Here is a 7492-nt window from a genome sequence, read left to right on the forward strand (position 1 = left end):
CTTACTGGTAAATGCAGCTTACTAACAGCACGGGTTTTGCTTTCTTTAAAAGTAGAAGTAACTTATGAGAAGCTTATGAACTTGACAAGCCTATGCATTATTTTGTAATACGTAATATGATCTTGTGCAAAATAGTTTATTCACAGTGAAAGCAGGTGGTCTTTTGTGGGGAGAGAAACATTTATCCTCTTACTCAGCTTCCATACATCCACAGGGTTTTTGCCATGAATAGCCATGCTCATGGTAGGATGAGACCTTGAGTGATACTATACTGCTTTGATAAAATATACAAGCTGGGAAAGTCTCTATATTGTTAAATGAAATATTTTCATGGCTTTTGACTATTAATTTGTCTTTTGCCTTCATTTATTTATCTAGAAATTTTTAATATATTCCCTAATTTTACAAGTTTTTGATATCTGAGAGCTGAGCTATTATTCAAGATTTCTGCTTGTGCTAGCTTACTAATTGCAGTAGCCATAAAAAGCTCATACTAACTGCAAATTACCTATCATTGTATTCAGTTGTTAGAAATTACTGAAGCATTTCTCAGTTTATGAGATCTGCAAGGATATAAACTCAAATACTTTAAAGAAGTTATAACCAGTCTAGTAGCATTCATTATAACATGTGCTCATCAGGTGGCTTATTACACCACCCGTTGCATTTATTCTCTTCTTGTAAATCTGCATAAATAACTACTGTGCCTATATAATGTGGCATGTACAATTTCATAGCAGCTCATTTCCATCAGCTCCTGAAACATTCACAGACTTCCAAAATCGTAAGTGCTGTACATCTGGATTTAAGATTTATAACTTTAGTCCTCTCTTATTTGGGCAGTGATGGGATTATGGTTCAATTAAAAGTCACCTATAGGAACAAAAACTGGCATGTTATGTATGACAAAATCTTTTCCTGACAAGAGAAGCTGCCTGGCAAAATGATGAATTGTTACTCCATAAGGAACAGAGTTATAGCCTAGAGTTCACTGTCCACGGTTTAATTAGGCAGTCAGAGATACATCAGTGAACTTGTACTCTGATTCTGCTGAAAGCAACTTATTATTAGGTCACTGGTAGATGTTTCTGTTTTTGTTTTTGTTTTTTTTTTTTTCTTTTTTGTTCTCTTTTTGTTTGTTTATGTTTTAACTTTATGGGCAAATGATTAATTCATAAAATTTGGAAGGGTTTGCTACAATGCACAGAAGAGAAATAAATAAAAAGGATTGGTAAAAAATTTCCTTACAGCCTTAATGACTACATAAAAAAGATGCAAACTTCCCTGTTACAAGATTTTGCATTAGGGAGACAAAACTGCTTGAACTTATAAGAAACGTGAAGTAACAGTAAGTCAACAGATACGTCACACAGAGACATGAACACTGGATTGCTGAGTTGTCATATGATTAATTTTAATAGTAAGGGGATGATATGTCATAAAGTGGGGTTAGCACAGGTTTGAAGCTGCTGCTAATTAGTGTTTCCAATGATTTCTAGTTTAAATGTACTTGGATATAAAACTTTGGGCTTCAAGTCTTAAATATATTTCAGTTATTTCCAGAACAATGGATGAAGGAGACAACTGTCTAGGTTTTAACATTTATCTCTGTTTCAGCTAAAGGTCCTTTGCTTTTAATGTCACTATTAAGCGTAGTGAAAGCTAAGAAAGAAAAAATATGACCAAAAGTTGTGAAAGCTGAATGGAGATATTCTTTACAGGATGTACTTCAAAATACAAGTTTTAAAGGAAAACATTGTTTTATTTTTGCTGAGTAAAATTAGAAGACAGTTTTTGGACATTTGTAGCCTACCTTGTAGTGGTGAGATCCTCACTCAGTATGAGCATGAAAATGCTCACCTCCTCCTAAAGGGAACTGTGTGTCTAATGCCTTCTTTGAATAGCACAGTTTAAAAGTTAATGCCAGACCAAATCAATGTATTTATATTCTTTTAAAGCAGATTTAAATGTAGTCCTAAGACTTCATGAGTTTGGAACTGAATAGGCTTCTTACCTCTCTTTAGAAGCTGCAGAATTATATTCTCTTCTGGGACTTAATAGCCTGCAGTCTGGTGTCTGTTCTATGTTAATGTGTTTTTTGTTTGTTTGTGTTTTGTTTTGTTTTCATTTCTTTTTATCATGTATTGCTAGTTTACAGTGTTTTCTGATTTCTATTGGCTATTTGATAGTGGTACATATGCCAAGTTCTTCCACACTTGTCAACTCAGCTGGTAGAACAGCAAACACCTCAATAGGTCAAGTCCCCTTCTTGGGGAAGAAGAAGGATGCTTCTCCCTGCCAAACCCCTCTTCTGACTGCCTCAGTTTGATGCTGTTCATCTTAAGCCTCTTCCAGTGCCTTATCTTTTGGTGACAAAGAGAGTGGGGGGAGGGCACTAATATGACAGGTAATGAGCAGAAGGAAGACAGTGGATGGGAAGTCTGGCTCAGCTACAGTACAGCTAGCTGCTTGATGTAGCACACTACAGTGATCTGACTTGATGGCAATCCTTGTTAAATAGAAGGTTTTCTATTAGTTAGAAGGTTTTCTTGCTTGTCGTTTTGAGTAGAGCTGGCCAAAATATTTTCTGGTGGAGTGTTTTTCAGTTAGAAAATGCTAATTCATTTCAAGAGAAATATTTTGTGGAAACATGACAATAACAAAAGAATTTCATTTAAAAATGAGAGTGCTCCGTTTTAACTTTTCAGAAAGGAGCAGTAGGATTTTCCATTTCAAAAAACATTTTTTTTTGCAGTTTTTTATTTTTTATATGAAATGTTATGGTTCCTTTGCTTACAAATATAAAAACCAAAGCTGATATGAAACATTTTGTTTACTGGCAGTGAGATATTTTGAGTGATCAAATATTTTAAGCATTTCATTTAATTGAACAAAATCTGTTTTTTTTTTCCATTTAAAAATGTAAAATTGTATTAAAAATGGAAATCTCATGATTACTCTTCAAACAATAAATTGCAGTAAGTTCCTCATTCTTTTATTCTGAGCCTTGTAATTGATCCTTGAAAATACTATTTAAACAGATTTTTACCTTTTATTATTTATCACATTTCATGTATAACGTGTCCGATGAATGTCCGATTAATAACTTAGTTCAAGGGATGATTTCATGATTCGTTTTGTATATCTTTTCCTTTATTGGTGATCTGCAAAAAGTTTTTTGGTTGTTTTTGTAATATCCAAGGGTCAGCCTCAAAAATAAAATAGGTTCATAGTAGTTTCATTACAGAAACTTTTAAGGTTTATTTTCATTTCCATTAGGTAGAGGCTCTCCATTGAAGCCCTTTTGTGCCTCACACCGAGTCCTATTGTTCTTGGTGAGATGCTTTTAGAGGTGAGATTCTCTATTAGACTTAGTGTGGCTGCATGTTAAAAGTATTTGCTCCAGAAGTAGCAAAATTAGGGGCATATCTAACGAAAACAGAAGGGAATGTTCAGCTTATTGAGCACACACTGTGGGCTCAACTATGAAGTTCTATCAGAAGTCATTGCAAAGTCAGCATTTGTCAGTTGTTTCTGCATACCAGACAGTAACAGTAGCTGACTTTAAGGTAAACAGTAAATATAAAATAAAGGACAGTATTTTCATGGTATAAAGATCTAGAAGGACAACATGAGTTACTCTTTCTTTCTTGCATGAGAAAAAAAAGTTATAATCTAAGCCACAGATTCTTCTCACTTCCCTCCCTCACACTAGCATATTGCTCCAAGGACATTAGAGAGATGGGCTCCATGAGCCATGATATCAAATGCCAGGCATGCTGTGGAGGAATTGGATGCATCATTTGCTTACTTCTGGCACCTATTTGGATGCCTGGAGAGGAACTGTGCTGTTCCCAGTTATCTCAGGGGAACTGTAGATCTGTTACTCTTTGAGCGGTACAGTACATCCCTGTAATTCCTTCTAAAAACTAATAATTAAGAGACTTTCATAATTAGAGATTTTGCCATTTCAAATACAGAAATTTCTCCTAAACTAGGAATTTTAAAAGGGAATTCTGTATTGAGTTTATGTGGCAAGGGTTTGGTAGCAGGGGACTGCAGGGGGTGGCCTCTGTGAGCAGAGCCCAGCAGCTGCCCCATGTCAGATCAGAGCCAGCTCCAGCCAGCTCCAAAAGGGACCCACTGCTGGCCAGAGCCAGGCCAGTGAGCAATGCTGGTTGGGCCTCTGGGAGAGCAGATTGAAGAAAGGGAAAAAAAAACTGCTGCACAACAGCAGCTGGGAGAGTGAGGAGTAAGAACCAGCCCTGCAGACCCCAAGGGCAGTGCAGGAGGAGGGCAGGAGGTGCTCCAGGCACGCAGCACAAGTTCCCCTGCGGCCTGTGGAAGGGCCCCTGGTGGAGCCGGCTGTCCCCCTGCAGCCCATGGGTCCCACAGGGAGCAGATCTCCACACTGCAGCCCATGGAGAGCCCCCGCAGGAGCAGGCCCCAGGCCGGAGCTGCAGCCTGTGGAGAGGAGCCCACGAGGAGCAGGGGGTCTGGGGGGAGCTGCCACCCATGGGGGACCCGTGCTGGAGCAGGGGCAGAGAGTGGCCATGAAGGAGTGGCAGAGACAAAGCATTAGGGACTGACTGCAGCTCCCATTCCCCTTTCCCCTGCACTGCTCAAAGGCAGGACGTAGAAGAGGGTGGATGGGGGAAGGTGCTTTTGGTTTGCTTTTAGTTTCTCATCATTTCAGTTTGCTGATGATAGGCAATAAATTATATTAATCTCCCTATGCTGAGTCTGTTTCGCCCATGATGATACTTGGTGAGTGATCTCCCTGTCCTTAACCCCTGAGCCTTTTTCACTGTATTTTCTTCCCCTTTTCTTTCAGGAGGGGGAGTGAGAGAGCAGCTGTGGTGGAGTTCAGCTGCCCAGCAGGGTAAAAACCACCTTACAAGATTTTTTAAATCTGTTTTAACTTTGAGCCAAGTATAGCCGACAACAGGAAACATCCTTATTAACCAACATTGTCCATGAAGGATTGATGAACTTTTCAACATTTTCATTCATCAGTGAGGAAATTTTTTCTTTGACTGTATTTCAGGAGAATGGCATATTTAGCCTATTCCCCAACAGAGTCTCTGTGTAATCTATAATCAACCATCATATTTTCTGTGGTATTCTTTGATTGAATACACTGATAACAAGAATAGAACAAACATTTAGTTTAAGTTTTATTTTCAAATACGGTAACGCCTAGTCTTTCCTCTTCCTTTAAAATGGACTACCATCTCCTGATTTTTTTTTTTTTAAACAGACAACTGCACTATTGCTGTTTGTGCCATTGCTGCTTGTTCATCTCAAAATAATGGTTTGATGGACTTTCCATTGGCCAGATACTACTCAAATGAAATACTCTAAATCTGTCTTTAAAATTAAGGAAATACTTAGGATGCCATTATTATTTCTTTTTGCATATAAATAGAGAGAAAAAGAGTTAGTTGAAAGCATCAGTATGCTAAGGTAGCCATATTGAAATAATACTAAGTGCTAGAAATGTTCAATGGGACTGGACAAAATACTTTTTACTGCAGTGGATCAAATTTGTAATGAATATTGCTTCACAGGGAAGTGGTGGTTTAAAGTCCCTGGAAAAGCAACTCAGCTAATGATGCTCAATTCAAAATACATACGGCACAATTTTTAATCACTTTATTAAATGAACTAAGAACAAAGAAGTTCTGGAAGCTAATAAATGTGATATGTTTATTTAAATATGTTTAATTTTATATATTTTACCTTAATGTGAACAATATTGCATGCCATTCATTATTATGGGTTTTGTTCTTTCAGATGAAGTAACAGACATTCTCTGGGCTAGATGCTGAGTCTAAGTACAAGTCAATTATTCATGGATAAAGGTAAACCCCTTATTATTAGCAATATTTAGAAATGCTGACTTCAAAATAACTTTTACAGTGATATTAGGAAGAAATAAATTATGCCAGGAAAAAATGACTAACAGTAAAATTATACACATTTATTTTAAATATCAAAGAATATTTTTTAATAAAAACAACTAACAATATATCTAAATAGCTATATCAAGAAAAAAAGTGTTTTCTTTGCATCAAGTTGTTTTTCATTTATTTGGTAGGCAGTCTCATATTATGTCAAATAGGTTACTATCAAGTACATACAATACTTAAGGTCTTTATCGTAGCTATGCAATCTTTTCTTTAACAAGGATTTACCAAGTAACTTTAATATTCACCTTGGGGTGAATCAGTGTAAATCTGAATGGTTCCGCCTGGCTAAAAGGTCTTCCATATGGTCTTTTTGATGTGCTGGAAATACTTCTGAAAAGTATTAAAATATGGAATCTTATCAACCTATCTGGAATACAGGCAGATCTGGGAAGTTGTGCCTATTTGTCCTGTTCTGGACAATAGCAAGTCTATCCTCTACCAATAGAATTTTTTTTATTTTATTTTTTTTTAGATTGTGCTGTATTTGTTCCTGTTATTTGAACTCATATGGGAGAGGGAAGAACTCTAAAAACTGATACAGAAAGGTTAGAAATGGCAAGTACCTACACAGCCTTACCAAATTCTGCATGCACTTACGCCTATGAAAAGCTTTTGATAGTTATCAGTTCATCTGAATGAGCTGATTATGTGTGTTAGCTTAGTGCCATGACACAGATTCATGAACTTCAGGACAATTATCAGTTTTCTTGTCTATATATTATCAGTCTTTATTGTAAAACACTGAGAAAATACTTTGGTTGCACTGGCAGTAGGGACTGAGGATGGGGGAGGTTGAGTGCAGCATACTCTGGTTTCTCTTCAAATCGTATAAATCTTTCCCCCTTACTAACGATTTATGTGGAGAGGAACAAGCACTAGTGTTTTGGAATTTTCTGAGGCTCTGCTTCAGCTTTTTAGAGGTTTAAAACGGCTGAAAGCGGGAACCATCCCGCAGTAGTCAAGGTTGGCCACCTCACATCCGGCACAGCCGCAGCGCCTGCCTATGAGTTACAGGCGGGGAACTCGGGCCTTTGCTTCACCAGGGCTGTCCCAGGGCAGCAGTGCGACCAGGTCGCGCCCGCCGGCTCTCAGGGGCTGACAGGGGGTGGGCGTCCCAGGGCAACGGCAGCTGCACCCACGGCCTCTGCCTAGAAACAGCCTCTATGTAGGCGGCCATTCGTCGCTGCCCACCAGGCACGGGGAGGGGCGCCCAGCACATTGTATAGCCATCCGCAGCGTGCTGTGGTGGTGGGTGTGGGAGCTCATGCGGCGGGGCATGGGAGTTCTGTCCCTCTTCCCTTTTGAGTCCATCCTATCTACTGGCAGTCTCTGTGACCACAGTTTTTGCCATGGTCTCTACCAGGCAGAGAGCTTGCCCCCAAAAGACTGTGGCAACCAAAATAGAGAGTCTGTCCAAAACCGTGGCTGTACAGGTCTCTGGATGCAGGGAGTGCCAGAGCCTGCTGCTGCCGGGGCAGGGTGGCAGGTATTCCACCTGTGTGAGGTGCAAGCAGGTGGAA

The 7492-nt window shown here is 38.9% G+C and overlaps 1 non-coding gene across 1 annotated transcript; it reads left to right on the forward strand.

Moving 5' to 3' along the window:
• The first annotated feature begins 6775 nt into the window (after positions 1 to 6775).
• Positions 6776 to 6894, forward strand: LOC125184128 (U5 spliceosomal RNA). Its single transcript, XR_007167521.1, has one exon. It is a non-coding gene; the product is annotated as a U5 spliceosomal RNA (small nuclear RNA).
• Positions 6895 to 7492: the final 598 nt, after the last annotated feature.

This window comes from Anser cygnoides, chromosome 4 (assembly GCF_040182565.1).
Source record: "Anser cygnoides isolate HZ-2024a breed goose chromosome 4, Taihu_goose_T2T_genome, whole genome shotgun sequence".
In the NCBI taxonomy this organism is placed as follows: domain Eukaryota; kingdom Metazoa; phylum Chordata; class Aves; order Anseriformes; family Anatidae; genus Anser; species Anser cygnoides.